The sequence below is a fragment of the Solanum pennellii genome, chromosome 12 (genome assembly GCF_001406875.1).
Source record: "Solanum pennellii chromosome 12, SPENNV200".
Taxonomy (NCBI): Eukaryota; Viridiplantae; Streptophyta; class Magnoliopsida; order Solanales; family Solanaceae; genus Solanum; species Solanum pennellii.
The window spans coordinates 74880037-74903685 of record NC_028648.1 but is presented as its reverse complement, the minus strand read 5'-3'; positions in this window follow the sequence as shown (position 1 = coordinate 74903685).

Sequence of the window (23649 nt, the reverse complement as noted above, 5' to 3'; positions counted from 1 at the left end):
GGGGAAACTTAGCTCCAAAAAGTCAAATAATTTCATGTCTTAAAGCTTGTAAGATTATTTCTAAGGGATGTCTCTATTATGTTATAAAAGACAAGGATTTTGAGTCCGAGGCTCCTCCATTAGAATCGGTCCTCGTAGTAAAGGATTATCTTAAAGTCTTTCCGGATGACTTATCCAAAATTCCTCCCTAATGGGAAATAAACTTCGGTATTGACTTATTGCCGGATACAAAACCCATCTCAATCCCTCCTTACCCAATGGTCCCAGCTGGGTTGGAGGAATTAAAGGCTCAATTCAAGGATTGCTAAATAAGGTTTTTATTAAACCAAGCATATCTCCATGGGGTGCTCCCATGTTATTTGTGAAAAAGTAAGATGAGTCTCTTCGTATGTGTATTGACTACCGAAAATTTAATAAGGTCAGTATAAACAATAAGAATCCACTCGCTATGATTGATGATTTATTTTATCAACTCCGAGGAACGAGCTACTTTTCAAAAATTGACCTTAAATCGGGTTATCACTAACTTAAGGTGAGGGTGACGATATTCCAAAGACGACTTTCCTCACTAGATATGGTCATTTTGAATTATTAGTGATGTCTTTTTGTCATATAAATGTCCTTAAAACTTTCATGAACCTCATGAATTGAGTTTTTAGAAGTTATCTTGATTTATTTGTGATTGTCTTCAATGACGACATCTTGATATACTTTAGAGTTAGAATGATCATATGAACCATTTGAGGATAGTTTTGCAAGTCCCTAAGGAAAACCAACTCTTTCCCAAATTTAGTAAATGTATTTTGGTTAATGTCGGTTGCGTTTCTTAGCCGCATAGTCTCTAGTGAAGGTGTGGAGGTTGATCCAAAAAAGATGGATACGTTCAAGAGTTGGAAAAGACCTTTGAGTCCTACAAACATCCGAAGTTTTTTTGGTTTATCCGGATAATATAGGAGGTTTGCTTAGGGATTTCCATCTATCACATCTCCATTGATGGCCTTGGCCAAAAAGAAGTCCAAGTTTTAATGATTGGAATCATATGAACAGAGCTTTCGATTATTGAAATACAAACTCAATTCCACTCCGGTGTAAACCTTACAGGAGGGTACCAATGGGTTTGTGGTTTATTTTGATTCTTTGCGAATAAGTTTGGGTTGTGTCCTCATGCAACATGATAAGGTGTTAGAGTATGCCTCTAGAAAACTCAAGGTTCATGTGAAGATCTACCCCACTCATGACCTTGAACTAGAAGCCGTAGTGTTTTCTTTGATGATTTGGAGACACTATCTCTATGGGGTACATGTTGATGTGTTTAGATATTACAAGAATCTCCAATATGTGTTTAATCAAAAAAAATTGAATTTTCACCAAAGAAGGTGGTTAGAAATTTTAAAAGACTATTATATGAGTGTCTTATACCACCCCGGTAAAGCCAGTGTGGTTGCGGATGCCGTGTGTTGTGTATCTATAGGTAGTGCGTTACATGTTAAAGAAGAGAAAAGAGAGTTAGCCTGTGATGTGCATAGGCTAGCCCGATAGGGTGTCTAATTATGAGTTTCACCAATAGGGGGTGTCATGATCCGTCATAATTTCGAGTCACTCATTGTTGCTGAAGTGAAGTCTAAGTAACATCTTTACCCTATCATGATGAAATTAAAAGAGTCGGTTATGAAAAAATCTATGGAAACATTCTCTCAAGGAGTGATGGGGTGATTATGCACCAAGAAAGGTTATGTGTACCGGATGTGGATGGCCTAAGGGAACCAATCTTAAACGAGGCTCATGGGTCTCGATATTCCATACATCTGGGGCCCACCAAATGTACCATGACTTACGTGAGATATATTGGTGGAACACGATGAAAAAGGACATAGCGAACATTGTTGCTAGATTTTCAAATTACTAACAAGTTATGACCGAGCATCGAGGACCTGGGGGTCTAACTCAAGATATTGATATCCCGACATAGAAGTGGGAAGATGAATGAGATTCATGGTATGTTTGCCTCACACCCTTAGGTAACATGACTCCATATGGGTTATCATTCATAGGTTGACGAAATCATCCCACTTTTTTCCCGTCAAAGTATTCGGCGAAGAAAAATATGCTAGATTGCACATTAAGGATATCTTAAGATTGCATGGGGCCCATTCGTCGATCGGTTTAAAAAGAGGTGACCAATTCAATTCTCACTTTTTGAAGTCTTTCCAAACTTAGTACTCAAGTGAAACTTAGTAACACATTTCACGCTTAAACGGGTGGTTAGGAGGAATGCACCCTAGAAGACATGTTGAGAGCGTATGTCATCGACTTCATGGGTAATTTGGATGACAACCTACCTTTGATATAATTCTCCTACTACAATAGCTAACTTTCGAGTATTTTTATGACACCATTTGAAGCACTTTATGGTAGGAGGTGTCGGTCTTCTGTTGGGTAGTTTGAGGTTTTTGAATTAGCACTTATTGTTCCATGTGTAGTCTATGAGACTACGGAAAATGTTTGAATGATAAGAGATTGGTTAAGAACAACCTATAGTCGGCAAAAGTTATATGCCGACAATAGAAGAAAGGACCTTGAGTTTGAATTAAATGATTGGGTCTACTTGAAGATTTCAACCATGAAAGAGGTGATGAGGTTCGGTAAGAAGAGGAAGCTTAGTCACCGGTAGGTGGACACTTATAAAATATCAAAGTAAGTCGGTAAAGTTACTTATGAGTTGAAATTACCAATCCGGTTCACCCAGTGTTTCATGTTCCCATGCTCAAGAAATGTATAGGTGACCCCGTGTCTATTCTCCTGATAGAAGGTTTAGGGGTGAATGAGAACCTTCCCAATGAAGAGGTTCCGGTCAAGATCTTAGATCGTCAAGCTAAGTAGTTGAGGGATAAAGAGGTTGCCTACGTAAAATTCCTATGGAGAAACCATCTAGTTGAGGGTTCAACAAAAGAGGACGAGGTTGACATGAAGTCCCTCTATCATCATTTTTTCCGTCTTACTCCTAGCCAAAGTCGAGGTTAGTAGTTCCTCCAAATTTAATACAAATTGAAACTCATATTTGTTGGTGACCGTGATATGGATTCCTTGTATCTGCATATCCATGTAGAAATTCATGCTTGAATAGAGTTTTCATGAATTATGTCATCATGTTTAACTTAAAGTTATATGTAATGTGCTATATTGTCTTCATGGGGGTTGTGTTAAGCATACTTGTTTTTTTTAGAAGAAAAATTTCATGTCAACTCTTTAATCTTTATATTGAGTTCTTATGTAAATGGAGAAGGTAGTTCCTCCTTAAATGATGTGAAGTGGGGAGCTTTGATATGTGATGAACTGTGGATTAAATTCCTATGTGTTTATACTATGAGAATGTGTTTAAAGGAGTCTCTTTAATTTCCCTATGAAGGTTTAAGGTGTCATTCGGGGACGAATGTTCCTGGGTGATATAGTAACACCCCCGAAATTTTATGACCTAAACTCGAGCATCTTATAATGAATAAGAATGATTATAGACCTAAATAAAATTAATTAACTCAAATTGAAAGAATTAGAGCGTAAACATAAAGGGACGACCATGATGTACGGTACATTAGTAACCTAAACTAGTGTCCTGCTAGTGGTGGTAGGATGGTTAAAAAGATGTGTCTAAGGAAATGATCATGAGAAGATGATGGGAGTAGACATAAGTGCTTAAGAGGGGTCCCTAGGATCAAGTCCAAGGGAGAAGTTCCCACCCTTGAGGGGAAAGCCAAATCGAAAAGCCAAGGCTACCCCAAAAATGGAGGCTACTACCTCAACCTTCACGAGCATGACCACGGCCAAGTGGGGCTCATGAAGATGCCTTAGCCATGAAAGTAGGATGCCATTTTAGACTAACTACTTTCCAAGGGACCAAGATCCACGACACCACTCATCGTGCACTTGACGGAAGGGGATGTTTGCTCGTTGTCTTACCTTAGCTATTTTGGGAATTTGAGAGTTTGGAGAGGCTACTGCCCGAAACACCACGAACCACTTGACGGGTCATGGGGCATGTTCAAGGGAAAGTGGGCTTGGCCGTGCAGGTTACTAAGAACCTTTCAAGAAGGCACGTTGGGGGGAGTTATAATCTAACACTTCATGAGCACCATCACGGTCCGTTGAGCTCTTCAAGGCTCATGAAGTGGGGCGTGAAGGTTGGACAGGTTTTCACAGTCAAGGCCAAGTTGGACTTCCTTTTAAAAATTCCAACTTAATGAGGGATATCTTGGGTATTTTGGGGTAGCCCATACATTGATTTTAGGTCATTTATCACCCATTTCCAACTTCAAAATCAAATCCGTAATTGAAACCTAATTACTCCGTCTTCTCTCTATATTCTCTCTCTACCTCAACCCCCATTGAAGACATATTGAAGTTAAATAAGAAGACTCAATCTCCAAGTTCATTACTCAAATATTGTGGATAAAGTCTCACTAAGGTATGATTTCTTTCACTCTTGGGATTCCTTTCCCCAAGAGGTCTTTTCAAAGAGATTTTTAAAGTTACAAAAAACTAGGTATTCTCTACACATGGGTCTTCTTTGAAAACGATATTAAGAATGAATTGTGATGAAATATGGTAAATTTACGTTGTTCAAGTATATATTGATGGTTAATTCTTGTTATTCATTCAAGATTTCAATGGACCCATGTCTTTCCCCAATTTAATGAAAACCTTGATTTGATATGGTGAGTTGTGAAGATGATGAATATGTTGATTGACCAAATTGATGTTAATTATGTAATTTCTTCTTTAATTACCTTGATTTGTGTGTTTATTATGCATTAATTGGTGATTGAAATATGAAATCATTGAAAAGGTCAAGAAGGTGTGAATGTTGGTTTTTTCTTGAACTCAATTATTTAAGATTAATTACTTGGATAGTAATGATGTTGTAGCCAATATGTTTATTTGGTGTTGATGACAAAGTTCCCTCATACTTTACCCTATTCTTGAATTATATATGAAGTAAGAATGTATGTAAAGTTAGGTTTCTTATATAGGATTCCAGCTTAGTGGATCCACCTCTATAACTATGTACGAAAGGTGACAACTTAGGCAAGTGTTAACCCTCTATTTTTCAGTGTGGGAGTAGAACACCGGAGTCCATGTATCTTACATGGTCTTATTTTGGTTATTGCAACTTCCTGACCTAATGCAAAAGTAAGTGAACAAGGTAAATACATGAACTATCATTAGGGCGCCTTTTATTGAGGGGTCTTTTACATAGTGTGAGGGAAGGTATGGGACTTATCTTACACATTGAACTTGTGTGATCCTAAGGTATGGGTTTGTTAGTGTTCTTTTCATGATTATGTTGAGTATGACTCATGTACATTAAGCTATGTATGATCTTTATGGATATAACAAGTTATGATGTAAAATGAGATTACGAATGTATGTATAAAATCAGTTCATTAATGTGATACTTAGCTTTGACTAGGATTATGGGGTTATATTCTTTGCATTACAATAGTATTGCTTGGGTTATCTAAAAGTTGGGTTGATATAATATTGAATTGACTTATAATTCTTACTTTACACGTACACTGTATTTACTTGGTAAAAAACATGTTTTGACTTAAATGTCTTTATATTCATGCATGGATGATTTTTATGTATAGGAGTCATACTTAGTACGTGTGATGTACTAACCCATATGTTCTTCTTTTTTCCCAATCAATGTAAGTTTGTGCCATCGAAGAATCACGGTCGCTTGTCAAGAATACTTGGATCATGCTTCTCCAAATAGGTGAGTCCTCAAGTCCGAGGACGAAGCCCCATATTCTAGTTTTCTAGTTTTTTTATGTTTAAAGACAATATTGTAATATTTAGTTTGAGATTTTCTCATTTATGTATTGGCTATGTCCCAATTTTCTATATTTGTATGTTTAGATGGTGTTAAGAGAAAAGTTTATATTCTATTTTCATATAAAAAGTGAACTTGAACTTCCCTAGTATAATTTTCAAATTTTTCCGAATTTTAATTTATGATACATGCTAAGGTCTTCCCTAAGTCCGCTTCGAGGATGAAGACGCCGTTAACCTACAAGGGGTGCTCCCCTCTCGTTACATAGGTCGTCTTTTATTTTCCTTCATGCATTGCTTTGAAACCAGATTTTTTTTCATTTTGTGCTTTTATTTAATTTCTTTTATTCTAGTTCTTTTTTATTCTTTTTTTTGTATGGAGGACTTCCATTTCTCTACAATACGATCGGTTTGCGTTACTTCTCTTGCACTTTATGTGTTTTTCTTTCCCTTCTCAGCACATCCCCAACTTAGGCTTTTGGCCTATGTTTGCTATTTACATATGTCACATCTCAAAAAGGATTATAGGTAGTGGATAACATAATGTTTCCATTTCATGAAGGTTTTTCCAAGGAAGACATAGGCTCAAAGGTTGTTCAAAATAGTTTCACATACTCACATGTAGGCCACAAAAGAGGTATATGTAAAAGTTGGCTCCCTCTCTTAAGAATTATTTAAGATCATGTAAAGAGGATATTTTTCTAAATCAATTAGACTAACTGGGAAAATTCTAGGTTTATTCATGAAAGCCTCAAAGTAAGCTCATCACACAAGGCAGTGTCACTTAAGTCAAACAAGACTACACACTACTTCCGCTAGTATTCAATGGTCATTGAAAAAGAATCAATTCGATAATTGTCTAATAACAACGCGACACATATTGCCTATGTGACTTCATTTGTTCTCATTGTAGCCACATATTCATGTTTGTTCGATTGAGAGTATTGTTGAAGTCATTGGTATTAATCTAAATTGGGACATAAATTTGAACAAGAACATCAACTTTCAAAACAAGAGGTGGTGAAATTTTTTTTGAGGTGTCAAAATTATTATGAAATTGGGTCCCACCAGAGATTCATAAGCTCATAATGCAAAAGTAATTTTAGATCAAAATTTAAACAGACAACCCAAAATTATATCAAAGCATATAAATATTAAGCACAACTAAACAAAAACCAGTTGAGCCTCACCCCACCACAAATAACACCATCTGTCCTCAAATGAAAATAATGACAATATCCACGATTTTATGCTATATAAACAAAAAGGAACAATTGAAAAGGAGATCAGGTTTATGCATCTTCTTCATCTGTCGGGGTATGAGCGCGAAAAGTGTGTTCTTGAAATAAGACAACTATTCCTGAAGTACTGCTACTCTATGTTTTACCACTATTTTTGCCTGCCTGATCTCAGCAATGATATTAGCGTCAATAATCCTATTTATATCATGACCTACCCTGAAGGCATGAATAACAATAATGAACCCTCATACCCATGAGAAAACATTAGGGTCGATGGGAATTTCTCCCTTGCTTCATTGGCGTAACTACTCTGTTGATCTAGCTATGCTCTCGTTTCCTCGTCTCTAAACTCTCGTGCTCTAATGTGCATGAGTTGATTATTTCTCCTTGTAACTTTTGTTCTAGCCATCTCTGCAAAAAACATCAATGACAAGTTTTGAATAATATAGAAAATTGGGGTAATAAAGGTTCTGATTGTAGAGTCACTTTGCCAAGCTAACTTGTAACTTGCTAATTCTTTTCGGGTCTTAATTTAAAAGATGTACGAATGATATAGGGTGTAGAAAAAAGGACAAACTAAGAATATTTCGGTGTGTCGCCGAGTGCATTTCTTAATTTAGTATGACCATCGAATGTAATAAATCAGCCAATACATAATGGTTATGTTAGGCGAAACACAAAGCGGTTCGGTGAGCTGAACTAAATTCGCCAAACAGCCCAACATGCGTATTTTCATTTCATTCTTTCAAATTTCACCCTGCAACCCCCGATAATGTTACTCAAGACTTTTCAAAATCAACTTTTAATGAAGACCCATAGCATTTCTGTCATCCCAACACATAACAATTAAGCTCAAAATACAATCGAGTGAAATTTTACCAACTACGCACGAAATATAGAGTAATAATCGACAATAAATGATATCCCATCAACTCAAAGACTTAACAAAGATTTAGCAAAATGGATCATTATCTAAATGAGTACAACTTTCAATAAGATAACTTCAGGGTTCAGTTACTAACCTTTGGTGCTGAATTAAACTTTAATGGTGTACTAGGAAGCAATGGAATCCAAATCCGAGCACAATCCGACACTTAAAATAATATACAATGCAAGAAATAAAACAACTACAGTGCAAGTGTGATTTTGTTAAAGGGACAAAGTGAAAGGAAAGGTTTTGAAGTAGGCCTTTTAAACCTGGTAAATGTGACTGTTTGTCTTCTACTCATTCGGCGATATTAGCTTATCTCACATACTGACTCAGTGAAGCGTCGAGTATTAATTTTCCCCCAAATAAAAGGATTCCAGTCTTTTGAGATAGGTGCATCAATGGTCTTTGTCGAGATCACAACCTGGGTTTTCGTATTGTCGATAAAAATTTTCATTCCACAGAGTTTGATATACTCAATCTTTTAGGTGCATAGAGTCAAACGACTGGGAATGATTAGTTAAGCTAAACCTATTGGCGTTCCTCCAAAAAGACATGTTCGCCATCAATTTGCATCTTTTCAAGCTTTTTTCCTTCATGAACTTGTACAACCCACACACACTTATTTTATCAAGATATAAAAAAGAAAGCAAGTAAATAATTTTAGGTTGCCTCCCAAACAACTTCTTAGTTAACGTCGTGACATGATACAAGTCAGTCTTTGGGTTTCACTCTTGGAGATAGACATAGTGTCTCTAGGCAAACCCTCATGCTATCTCACATTGAGACAAAATGAGATGTTACCCATCTGAGTCTCTAAATGCTTCATTGAGACTGAACGGGATGTGACTGCCGGTCTGAGGGTGGATACATCTTGTTTCATAGATTTTAGCGCTTTGTCTGGACATTCAACTTTGTTGAGGATATGTGAGAACAATTCCTCAAATCCACCACCTTTTGAATCCTTGAACTTTTATCGCTCATTTGGAGAAGCATACCTATCCTTCTCCGCATCTTTCCATGTCGGATTTCGATCTCTCCATTCTTGGCCTCTATACTTCCATCCTTCCTCTCTAGCCTAACCTTGGTTACCTTTGTGTCTTGGGTAGTTGGATTGCTAACCACCACTTTGGTTTGCTAAAAAGTTTACCTCTTCACTGTATAAAGCTTCAAACTTTATGTCATCCGGATTTCTACTCCAACCTCCCACAATATTGACGATATATGTGCCTTCCATGACATTCTTTGACATAATATCAAACTGCATTATGATATTTTCCTTATATTTGTCCCTTTAACTATCTTTTTTGATCTGCTCATCAAATAACTGAAAGTTGACCGGAGAAACTTGGTCCTCGCGAGGTTAACATAACCTATTGATTGTTTTCATGCCATCAAGAAGTTGGAAACTCACCATGTATGGAAGATGCATTAGTACTCCCGGTGAGAATGAGTCTGCCACCCCTTCGTTCACTGAGTCTAGACTCCGATAAAAGTATTCGAGGAGGATGTAATTGGGAAGTCCATGCGTTGGGTATCGAAGTACTAACTTTTTAAATCAAAGATAAGTTTCATGCAATGTCTCTTCATTGAAATGCTTGAAGCATTAGATACTATCCCAAATGGTAATCATTTTTGAAGGGGAAAAAAATATAGGTTGAAAGTTATAACTAGTTCCTCCGATGAAGTGATTGAGTTGTGTGGAAACTCAAGTAAACAGTTGCAAGTTTTGCCCATCATCGAGAAAGGGAATAGTCTCAGTCGAAATGATTCTTGAGATATGGTTTTGAACGAGAATTGTCCACACAGATCCACAAAGTTTCGTAGGTGCTCATGCGGATCCTCATGAGCTATTCCATTAAAAGTCCCTATTGTTGCAATAGTTGTAACATGTAATATTTATGTGGAATACTGCATTTCCTTCTACAAGAGGTAAGCGAATATTCCTGATACCTCTCATGAGACGTGGGTCGTTGATGTTTGTCTCATATACAACGTTAAGATTTCTAATGTCGTCATGATTGCCTACCTGACTTCCATTACTATAGTTAACACTCATACATCCTGGCAATTTTAAACAACAATAAAAAAAATGTTTAAATTAGTGGAAACTACTACAAAGAACCTAAAATCATAATTAACTACATTTCTACGTGACACCACTCCGCGGTAGCGTCGCCATTTTGATGCTTCAATATATGTATATTTTATATTTCGTGATTAACAACACTAACCTACAGTTGGAGTGTTTACAAATCAAAGATAGTAAAGTAACCCAACCTAGGGTTGGGGTCGTGTCCCAAGGGAGTGGTAGAGAAAGTAGTATCTACTTAGAATTCCGCTCTAAATAGCGATAACTCAAGAAATTTTCCATTTTAACACGAACTAAATTCAATTCGTTACACCAAAGTGTAAAATATTAAGAAAATGGTTTTATCACAAGTAGTAAATGGAGAAAATAAATGAGAAAACAAGTATAGGAGAGAGTTCTTCAGGTGTGACCGCAAGGAGTGTTTACACAAACTAATTGATACATTCTTTTGATATGAAAATTTTGGAAGACAATGCAAACTAGGATAAGCTTTAGGTGAAAGTAAGTTCCCTCTAAGGCAACTGACCCCGTATCAAATAAGTTTCTCTCGGTCACCCACTCGTCTTAACTAACCAGCTTGTGCCTTACCCACCCCATGATCATTCGATAAAGGGTACTCGAATATAGGCGTAGGACTCAACCTCTGAGCTGAAATTCATGTTGAAAGCAGAAAATATATGGATGGTTTTGTATTTGCAACTACAAACCCATTAAATTATACCACAACAACTAGGTTAAATTACCATTAAAATTTATCGAATCCTATCAGCAAGTAAGAACCAACAGTAATATCAACACATATTTGCTAAATCAAACCCAAGAATGGGGTGGGGGTGAGGGGTTTAGCCAAACATAAAGAATTAATAAAATATACTTGAAAAGATAAATAAATCAAATGTGTATAAGAGATTAAATCTTAAATATAGAAAAGGAAGGTAAATAGAGAAGATCGACTTCCAATATTGGAATAAGAACTTCATTCTTAAAGCTTTCTCAAAACCCTATTCAAACTTGATAAAAAAAACTTGAGAAGAAAGTTTCTAAAATTAAATACTAAGTGTCTCTTTTTGCATTCTAAAATTGTTCTAAATAATAATCGAGTTTAGTATTAACAGACTTGATATTTAGTGCTGGTGGATCCATTCGGCGTCATTAATCGTGAATTGTCAAGTGCTTCAACGACTCATCCTTTTTCTTGTTCATTGTCGTTTGTTCCTTACCTTAAAATTCATGCATGTTGTATTGTTAGGTGGAATAACTATGATTCCCGAAACTATTCTGTGAAGAGCCGATCAATTCTTTTCGTCGCCTTTTGATAAACATACTTATGGGCTCACTTGCTGGTACAAAACGCAAACTTTACTATACGACGTATACTTTGAATCTTAAGTTCTTTACTTTCATTATTCTTCTGTTTTGCGCTAAGTGACCATGGTTATACAAAATACGTGAAACTTAAAAGTTTTTATCAGATATTGAGATAAAATACATAATCAAGGACACTATTTTTATTAGAATAAGGCCATAAATGAGTCCAATTTGAGGACTCATCACCTACCCACTGAGATTTAGTCGTTGTTAGTAAATTCAATTGCTCATGTATCAAAATTAATGTATAATCGATCATTTCCCTGCTAATTCATCTATATTTAGTTACTCACCTGCTTTTTCTAATTATTTTAATTTTTAATTGACACTCTTAAAACCCCAATCTTACATTTGCCAAACATGTAATTTACGTTGCTTGGTTTCTTTATGTCTACTTCTATAACCGATTAGAGCACAACCTTTAATTCTTAATTGAAATCAATACAGTACCACTCCATATGGGTTTGACCCCAACACGTTGTTTAGTTGTATATTAGAATACGATTGCCTATCCCTAGTATTGGATGAGGTGTAGATGAACGTTTTTTTATAAATAACACTGCTGCCGGGGAGTGGTGTTATTCAATTCTCATAGTGAATTTGGTTTATGATCTTGTTGTGTTGTAGTTGAACATATTTACCATTTGCGTGTTGTTTGTTGCCTTTAAGAAATTGACGTAATGAGTGTCAATGGAAGAAACACCAGTCAGCTTGGCAAAAACAATGGCATTGGTAACTTGAACAATGTGAATGAGGTAAATTTTGGTAAGGTAGGTTCTATCTAATTATCATGGGTTGTGGGAAATTGGTGTTCAACGTGACAAGCACGATGCTGCAACTCTTGCAAATGAAAGCTTATTTGGAGGCTTCGCTCATGAGGATCTCTATGACCATAGTTAGAATTTGTTGATGTTAGTGGTCCTTTCTCGTTCAAGAACATATCCGAAGAGTGATTTAAACTCCGATGTTCCCTTTTTCCTTGATGGGAGAGACTACCAAGTGGTTATACTACTTACCTAGGGACTCCATTACTACTTGGAGTGAACTGATTGAAGCGTTATACTTAAGGTTCTTTCGTCCTTCGAGGATGATGTCACTGAGAGATAATTTCCAAGATTTCAAATGCCTTGATAGTGAGCCAATTAACGAGACAAGGCTAAAGTTTCAAAAAATTTCAACTCCAATTCAGGCTCACGAACTCCCAAACAACATCTTGCTACAACATTTTTATCGTGTCTAGATTTGGCAAAAAAAGTATTGGTGACCAACTAGTCCATGGAGGTATAATACAACAGTCCTTTGAAATTTCTTCAAAGTCGCTCGGTAGCATGACGAAGATCAATTATTCTTTATACACAACTGAGTTTCAAGTGTATCCTTTGAATTTTTGGATGACCAAGGAAAGATTTAAAAGAACCAAGAACGGGATCAAAATATGGCAAAGATGATTACTTAAATGGACTTGTTGTCCAAAAATGTCATGAGTAGTGGTCCGAAAGCTTTGAATGATTTTTATATTAGTGGGGTTAACCCCGACGAGAAACATTTTAAGGCTTTATATAATGAGGAGAAGATCTTCCTTCCAAATAAAGGTGGTTGTTTCCTTTTGAACTATCCAATGTATGGAGAGATTAAAGTTGGAACAGAGAGCGTGATTATAGTTAGAGAGACCATGATAGGGAATGGAGCGAGCGTGGAACTAGTTGGAAAGAGAAAGGCGGGGACAAGAATACATTTGTGCCGCCCCATGATCGTCAAAAGCCTAGAAAGCAAAGGGCTGACCTGGAAATCTTTTGCACTTAAGACATACTCTCATGCATTAGCAACAAAGTGGAAAGGTCAGCAAAGGTGTTTAATGAGATGAAGGAGGACGTTTCTACTCTCAATCAGACTGTTAATTCTCATTTGGTATCCATTAAGGAATTAGATACACAAATGTGTGAAATCTTAAATCATCTGAATCAAAGGTAAAAAAAGGGAACTACCGAGTGACTAATCCGAAGAATTAAACTTTAATGGGTACCTTGTTCGTTCCATAATGTTAAATAATGTCTTCTTGGAGGAATTCCAAGTTCTTATGTTATTAATATTCTATTTGAATAATGAGTGTTAAATGTATAGTTTGGAAATGTGAAATATTGGGAAAATGGTAACTAGGCGAGCAAAAGATTCAGTCGGTAACTTGTCGAATAGGCCGGCAAGACAAAATTGAACAGTCATTTGAATCACCTAACTTACTGGAGGTTCTGTAAAACTCGATGAACGCAAATCACCGAGTGGGTCGGCGATGTAAGTCGTGATCGCTGACTGGTAGCATAATTGAATAGTCTTTAGTAACAAACAATTTATAATTTAAAAATATCCCTCATTTCGTACTTTTTGACTTCCACACTTACACTAATGTTCTAGTTTACTTTTTTTGTGGTTGAGACCTATAACTTGAGGTTGATTTTTGATTCATTGATACCCTAGGAAAGTAACAAATCACCCTTGAATTAAATGTCGACTTTACAATCACGACCCTTAGTCGATGGATTGTGGACTGACCAATGGTTGGTCCCGCCCGACCGTCGTATGTGGTATGAAAGTGGAATTTGGGGGCTGGACTAGAGGCCATCATTCACAGACCGTGATCCTAACAACAGTCGGTTGGTACATACATGATTCCAGACCTCTAAGTCATGATTTGGGGTGACCAATCAAGGACCACACCTACGTTGTTTTGTCTTATCCATGGGACATGGGTGGACTTCATAGGTTAGCACCTCCAATTTCTAAAAATAGTTCTCTTTCCCCTTGTCAAATCTTGGGTGTTAAAGTATCTATCCCTTGAGATCATTCGTCCTCGAATGAGATTCTAGACGTCATTTAGAGCAAAACGGACTCTAAACTACCAAACCCATCAATTATGAAACCTCATAAAATGCATAGAACCAAGGAGGAATATCAACTCCAAGCTAGAACATACTTCAAAAATATTATAAGGAAGATACGAACTAGCAGCCAACATGAATGCAAATCTCATAATACACATACTCGAGGAGAAAAATTTCGACTCAAAGTTTAAGCGTTCTCTCATCAATATATCACAAAGTATATATGCAACTCATACTCAAATGTATATATCCAAGGTGGAAACATCAAAAAACGGCTTAACATGTTCAACATATCATCTCATGAAGTCTACAAGCAACTTATATTCAACGCACGTCAAAATAAGGAAAATCAATCAAGTAAACTAATTTTATTTCAAAAAATAAGTTTTCCATGAACATGCATATATAAGGAATCATGGAAACATTTAAGACATACGACATAACGGGAACTAAGCTTGCCTTTCTTACAAAATCTGATTACACCCTTCATTGGTGAAATTTTCAAATAAATAGAATGAAGAACATCAAACTCAATATCTCTTCGTCTATCATCGACATATGATTTTTGTTGTTTTTGAGCGGTTTTTAGCCTTTCTTTTGTAAGTTGAACCTTGTATATAGCCTCATATAAAAATTTGATACCTATTAGGGCAACTTCACCTACCTAAAATGAACCAGTACGATATTTTCCCCTCCTACCATACAACGCCTAAAATGGAGTCAGATCAATATCGAGTGATAGCTTATGTTATAAGCAAAATCAATAGCAAATGGTAATCTTAATTTCCCTTAAAATAAATCACAAAAACTCTTGACATGTCCTCTAAGGTTTAGATATTATGCTTCACTAGCCTATCGGTTTGGTAATGAAAGGTCGCTAAGCTTAACACGAGTACATAGACTTTTTTTAAATGATTTCCAAAACCGAGAACCACAATCAAAAATAATTGACAAAGGCAATCCATGAAACTTTACCATTGATCTCAAGTACAACTTTGTATAATATTCCGTTGAATAGGAAACCTTGATAGGAATAAAATGAGTCGATTTCTACATCTGATCTACTATAACCCAAATCATGGCATGTTGTCACCGGGTGTGAGACAAACCTACAATGAAATCCATATTTTAGTCTTCTTGCTTCCAAGTAGGAATACTAATGTCTTGAGAGAACCTCCCAATTTATGATGTTTAAGTTTCACTTGTTGGGAATTAGGATAACCACAAAATCCCAACATATTTCTTTACCCCATTCAACCAATAGACCTCTTATCAATCAACATAAATCTTGGTGGATCCCGGGTAAATGGAATAGCGAAAATTATAAGATTCTGATAAGCTCTATTCCTTCAAGTCATCAACATTAGAAACACACAAACGAACTTGGTATCTAAGTACACCATCTCCCCCTATGGAGAAAGCCTCAAAGGATTTCTTAAGAACCGCTTCTTTCAACTCAACCAAAATTTGATCGAGACCTTCATCTCCATAAAAAAAGACGATTTGAGCTGTTGTGAACCACAACACAATTGTTGTTGCATTCAACCAACTAAACACCAAAATGGGCCAATCTATGAATGTCAAGAACCAACTACTTCTTAACTTCCTCAATATGGGCAACACTACCATATGCAACCAACGTCCACCAACACAATTTTCTTTACATGGGTGATAGTTAACACTCATATCATAATTTTTCAATAACTCAAGAAACATTCTTCAGAGAAGATTTGATCCCTTTGGTGAAAAACATATTGTAAGCTCTTGTGGCCGGTAAAAACACAAACATGAACACCAAACAAATAATGCCTCCAAATATTTAAGTCAAAGTTAACCACCATCAATTCAAGATCATGGGTAGAATAACTCTTCTCATGGATTTAAAGTTTCCTTGAAGCATAGGCAATAAATTTTGTATTTTTCATTAACAAACATCTTATCCCAATTCCAAAGGTATCACAATATACCACAAAACCATCAGCCCCTTCCACTAAAGTCAACACTGGAGCGGAAGTAAGTCTATCCTTCAATTTCTCTTCTCATTCTCTTCACACCATATGGACTTATATTTCATTGAGTCAATGATGGCAAAGGAGAGGAATCGTAAAAAACCCTCAACAAACCTTCAATTATAATCAACTAAATCCAAAAAAACTTCTAATGTCCAAAGGGGATAGTAGTGTAGGCTAACTCTTGATCGCATCCGACTTCTCAAAATATACTTCAACAACCTTACCTAGAAAAATATGACTATGAAAAGCTATGTACCTTAGCCAAAACTTCCATTTACTAAACATTACAAAGAGTTGTTGGTCCTTGAGATTTTTCAACACAATCCACAAATTATTGACGTGATCGTCCTCACGTTTTTATTAAATCAATATATCATCAATGAACACAATTACAAACATATAAAGGTATTGTGTAAACACCCTATTCATAAAATCCATACACGATGTTGGAGCATTAGTTAATTCAAGTTACAGTACCACGAAATCATAATGACTATATCATGTTTTTAAATGCGCCTTTAGAAAGCTATCTTCGTTTACCGTCAACTGGTGATAACCCGACCGAAGGTCAATTACAGAAAAGTAGCTTGCTCCTTGAAGTTGGTCAAATAAATCATCAATCCTTGGAAGAGGATACTTATTTAATTGTCACCTTTCAACTGACGATTGTGAATATACATAAGAAGAGAATCATATTTCTTCTTAACAAACAAAACTCGACCACCGCATGGGGATATTCTTGGCCGGACGAAACCCTTAGACCATATCCTACCCACCTCTATTTTATACTCCATTCTCTATATTTGGAAAATATAATAGAAAAAAGATACTCCTATGCACCTCCATATCACTCTCTATTCTTCAAATTTATAGAGTTGAATAGTAATTCTCCAAAGAGAGAGCGGAATAGTAATTAATTTGGAGAACTACTATTCACGCTCTCTCTTTCACTTTTCAATATTTCATTATTGTTTCAATTACATTCTCATTAACATCTTATTTTACATATAATGTAAAAAAAAATAAGTATCTAATAATCATAATTCTTTTTAAATATATTTTAATATTTTTAAAAATATATTTTTTAACGTATACTACTTTCATCCCGAATTAATAGTATTTTAAGTTTTTTCTAGTTTTTGTCAATAATATGATTTGGTTTAATTATTAATTTTCATTATAAAGAATTTTAAAAACTTAAAATGATATATTTTAAAATTTTTAATTTAAAAATACAATTCATAATATGATAATTTGAATACAAGATAACAATTGAATACATAGCACAATAATTCAAATAAAAAATAAAATAAAATCATAATAATTAAATGCGCGATGAAACTAGAATCATGCTGAAAATATGTTGAACGTGCATTCAAAGTTTCGCAATCCTGTTTTACAATTATCGCATTACTGTCACGTTTTTTGAGAAAAGAACTACATGATATAGTGACTACATGTATTTGTTGCACAACATGATTATTGAGGTTGAACATGATTCTAATGTACCAAGTCAATATGTCGTAGATGCTCTAACTCCAACGACAGAAATGGTGGTAGATTAAAATCTTATATTTGAACAATTTAAGCTAGACACACAAAAATTAAGAACAAAAATACTTATTTTGAACTCTTCAAAGCATTAATAGAGAAATTATGAGAACAACATAGTAATTCTGAAAAAATAGAGAACTCTATCTTTTGAAGGTAAATAGAGTGTGGGGTTGGAGATGCCCACCTTTTCGTCAATTTTCTATACGCTACTATTTTAATGGAAGCAAAGTAACTAGTATTGGCTATAGTTCTTTATCGTGTTTTATTATAAATCTATGAAGCATTTTAATCTACTTATAAAATGATTAACAAAAATATATATTTGTGCTTCACCTCTGATAAGGAAATAGGTAATAAAAACGAATATACAGACTGAAAACTTTTATCTAATCAATCTATTTTTCCCTTACTAGTTGATGCAATAAAGAAAGAAGTTGGTCATATTCTTGGAATATGTATGAAAGCTTTTAAAGTAACTTATCATGATTATAAACAAAATTCCCCTTTGTTCATATTTCAAAATTATTTACTTGCATATGTTTCCATCCCTTGTACATGTGGTTTGTACTAACCCATATTCTCTTCTATTCCTAAAATAATGTAGGTTCGGGCCATTGAAGGGTTTCAATACAAATTTTTATGAACCTTTGATAGATTCCCAAGTTGGTGAGTCCTCAAGACCGAGGACGAAGAGTATAATTCTAGTTCATGCTATTTTTTTAGTCCAAAGACTTTGTTCTATTTCCTATCTTGTAAAGACTATTTTGTATTGTATTATGAGACATATTGTAATGTTGTAAGATCTTTGTCCCAAATCATGCACTCTTATGACAAATGGTTTGCGTGAGATAATTATAGACTATTTTTGATATATTAGAAGCCTATGTGAACTTCATATGTAAAGTTTTAATTCTTTCATATTTTATTTAACTATAAAATACAATGATGCATGTTAAGATCTTTATAAGGCCTCTTCGAGGACGAAGACGCCGGTGAAGTCTAGGGGATACTCCCCGATCGTGAAACTTGTAAAATTTTATGTGTGGTTAGGGTTGTCTGAATTAACTGCGAATGTGAAGTTGTATTCGCTTGAATGTAATGAGGTGATTATGTGCACAATAAATGGGTCTAAACTTTGATATGTTCAATATGTTTGTGTGGTCATTGAAGTTATGCAAGAGTGATTCCTTGAAGATTGAAATTCGTTGTGATAATTGTAGCTATTAACTGTGATATGTTTGGGTGTATCATGGGGAGGTATGTGTTGTGATGCTAAGTTGATTAAAACAATATTAATCGAGAATCATATATCCTAGATTGGAAAAATATAAAATTCAATTGAATAGTAACAATGGGAACCCTGCAAAAACCATAGAAGGGTGAAAAATAACCTAGAAATTTTGGCATGGGTTCTGGTCCCATTGTATTCCTGCCAGAGCGTGATAGGCGAGATAGAATCTCAACCGTGTCTCCCTTATTTTCTATTCATAATTATGGACCCCAAATTGTACCTCAACTAATTCCCGCAGTCGAATTTAGTGTTAAGAAATAGAATATAAGTTATGAAGTGTGTTAAAATTATGGATAACATGGGCCTATTATGAGGTTGACCGTCATATGACAAGGGTCAGTTTTATGTTATCTCGGGAAAGATCGAGGTTGACGTTTATGCTGTAAGGGTAAGTCATGGTAATTAATGTAAATCATGTTTGTTCCTGTTGGATTTATGGAATTTTATACATTGCTTGATTAGGTTATTATGGATATGACTATCCTGATATAATTTTTGGAATAACTTTGTTTTCCTCCTATTATATCAGTTTAATTGTAATTCAAAGTCAGTAACTCTAGAGATCCCCCATAGGAACTGATTATAGTGGAAAGCGGTGTACAAGCCTTTTGCAACCCTAAAAATGAAATAGGGTCAACTAGCCTATCCATGGGGATTATGAGTTAATAAATTATTAAAATTGTGAATAATATCTTTAGGAGTAAATTTTAAAGAGTTTTGAAGTCAAACCTCAAGAAACGACCAAGACATTCGGAAACTAGTCTTTTGGTGCGCTAGTTTGTCTTTGTTTGTGTTTCATGATTTTAGCTGTTGTTTGGGGTGTAATATAAGCGGGATGACCGTAACACCTTTAGGGACATGTTTATGGTAGAAACTTCTGGGTATGATGCCCCAAGGACCAGCCTAAAGGTCCTTGAGGAGGACCCAAGCCAGGGTAGAAATGCTGCCAAAAAAGCTTGCGACCAGTAGCTTGTGGGAGTGTGTCAGCATCGCGGACTTTCCCCATTAATGGAAACAAATTGTCTCATCATCACGGACCACATCTCTAACCCTACTGTCCCAAACATATTTTCCCAAAAACTTCAGGGAAAACCTCCGCGACGCAGACTTGTTCCCCGATAATAATTCTGAACATAAAAGTTAAGTCTGACTTGTTTATAAAGGTACAATAAATATAGTGGTGTTTTGGGTATTTTGGGGGTGTATTATGTATTTACTTTAAGTCATTTTACACATATTACCCTAAAAAAAAACCCAACCCTCAATGAGAAACAAAAAAAATCTCAGCTCTCCCTTCTCCCTAAGATCTCTCTCTAGTCAAATCCTCCTTTAAAGAACCTTGATGTTCCAAGGAAGAAGAGGAATTTCTCAAGTTTTCAACCAATATTTTATTGATAGATCTTTATTAAGGTATGGTGATTTCATCCTTGATTCTTCTCTCATTCAAGGATCCCATTTAAAAGGCTTTTACAAAGATCTCAAAAACCCTAAAACCATATTTCAATTTCTAAGCAAGGATTCTTGCAAAAAAGGTTTTAATTGATACTTTATGATGTATTCACTGTTAATTGATGGTTTAATCATAAGAAATTTCTTTTAACCCCTGTATTTCTTGAATTCCTAATTTTTGCTTTAAAGTGAGTATATTGATTAGAATCTAATTATGTTGAATTCTTGTTTAGATTGTTATGTGCTACTGAATTATATGTTGATCATTGATAGAATTGTTCATAGTTTGCTTTATAGTATTCATATCTATATTGGACTTTGTTGAATTATTGATATGGATGAATTTTTTTCTAGTCTGATGGGCATGGTATTTGTAAGTTCTCTTACTATGTCAAATTGTTTGAGATGTTAAGGAATGGTGATTGTGGCTATTTTAAGGTTGTGAGTTGACCTAATACCCTTATTTAATGTAAAATTGTTATTGAGTTTCTATTAATTTGTATGGTCCACTTATGGTGGCGGTGCATAATTGTTATGAATGTTATGAACATGGCATTGTCGACATTATTATGTGAATTGTGGTATTATCACATCATGGTATATATTAATGTATAAAGTGAAGGTACTCATGTGATGTCTATATGATATTGTGTGGGTGCTATAATGATTTGATTGAAAGTACTTTTCTAAATGTTGATATATGATGATGAAGGACTAAGAAGAGTCTTTATAGAATTATGTTGTATCTTGTGTTGGTAGACTTAGTTGTCCGTACTTAGTACTTGCATTGAATTGATTGAGTGTAAGAATAAAACTCTTGGATTGGTAGACCTAAAGTAGCTACTCTTCTATCAAACGCTAATGTGAAACCTTGAATATGAAAAGAAGGTTAATCATGTGAAACCTTGAATATGAAAAGAAGGTTAAGAATGTCAAACCTTGAATATTTAACTAAGGTTGAGAAATATCCCTTGAAGTTGTAGACCGAAATGGTGCCTCCTTCTTGAGTGGAATGATTGGCTTAGAGGTAGGTTGGTCGAAACGGTATTATCAGTTGGTAGGTGTAACCTTTCGTACATAGCTATCTAGGTGGAACCACTAAGCTAGATTTCTATGTGGGCACATAATTAAGGGTCAAGAAGATTGTTACTAGAAACTGTAACATACTAAATGTGGGGGTTTGCATCTCATCAAACAACACATACATTGGGAATCCGGACTTGCTAAACATGAAGAAACCCATGTTAGGAGCCAAACATATTAAAAGTGAGACCCCATCACATTTACAATTCCTTTCGATGCTAAGATTTTATTACCTTTAGTAATCATCTATAGTCATTAATTAGATTCATATTAGCCTCTACTAGAAACATGTGTAAAAACTCATCATAATAGCTCATATGTGATCATAAGTGAGAACAATCCTTTCATTTTAGAAACTCTATCAAGTGAGTAAACCTTTCACTTTAACAATTGATTGTAATCATGAAAACGACCTTTAAATTATATAACCAACCTAACGTAACATAAATTCATACTTCATAACTAATTCAAGAGTGTAGGGTTAAGGATGAGGGAACCTTTTCATCTACACCACAAAAACACATTAGCTACAACATCATTACAAACAAAGTAATTCATCTTGCATAATTGAGTTCAATGAAGAACAACATTTATATCTTCTTGTCCTTCATGGTACGTCATACTTCAAACACCCAAGAATGCATACTCAATACACAAAACAAGGTAATTCAAGAAGCAATTATAACACACCAAAAGTTCCACGAATTAGAATAGAGCTTCACCTATTGAATAATTATTAAAATGATGTTTACATACCTATATTAATGTATCAAACTTAATTCGAAAAAGTTAGATCCAAAATGATAAAGAAAGACCCTGCTGTGCGGAAACAGCTAAATTGAACTAGTAGACATCTCTATGTTTGGTGACGGTTTCAGAGTGTCAAATGAAGCCCAAAACTTGTAAAAAGTCTTTAAATAGGTAATATGTAGTACAAAGGGTCCAAACATCCAGTAAAAACTCCACAAGGACCACCCAAAGGGTCCTTGAGGAGGACCCAAACATGGGCAATCAGGCTACCAAAGCAGCCTGCGCAGCCAGGAAATGAGAGCTGCTGCGCGACGCACAGCCAACACGTGGAGGACCAAAACATTCCTCGCGTCCCGGAGCCTCCTAGAGGTCCACTGTCTTAACTCGGATTTTCAAAAAATAAATGTGAAATTGCCCCCGCAACGCGCAGCGACTTCCCAGATTTGTTTGCTTCGTTTTTAAGTCAAATTAACTTTAAAAAAGGCCCATTTAAGTGAGGGGTCATTTGAGTATTTCAAGGGAAGAGTTTATAATGATTTTTGTTCAGTTTTAGACCACTTCACGCACTTTAAATCACATTAACCAAATCTTTCTCATCTGTCTCAAGAACTCTCTCTTTTCAAACTCCATTAAAGAACAAGAAAAACTTATGCAAGAAGACGAAGAATTCAAGATTTTTATTCGAAATTCATTGAATATTCTTAAATAAGGTATGATTTCTTCACTCTTAGGATTCCTGTCCTCAAAACTACCTTTCAAAAAGATTATTTTCAAGAATTCAATTCCTAGGGTTTTTCTCTAAAAAACAGGTCTTCCTAACTCAAGATTTATGACTAATGATGAAAACTAACGATTTTCTATGGTAAATTAAGTATGTATTTTAAGTTAATTGGTTTGTAATGTTTGATTTTCGTGTGAAGCATGTTCCTTCTCTAAATAATGATTTTGATTGGGTTATATCTATCACTTGATAACATGTAAACGTTGGGATTTGAACAATAACATGAATGAATTATTTAATGATCCTTTGTCTTATCCTTAATTACAAATTGGTCTTTAATATGACTTGAAGGGTTGGTTTTGGCTATGCATTGAGTATTTCATTATGTTGTTGGATGATTCTTGTAAATTGAATTTAAGTTCTTGATGAATATTCTTGGAAGCAGTAGGTAAGTC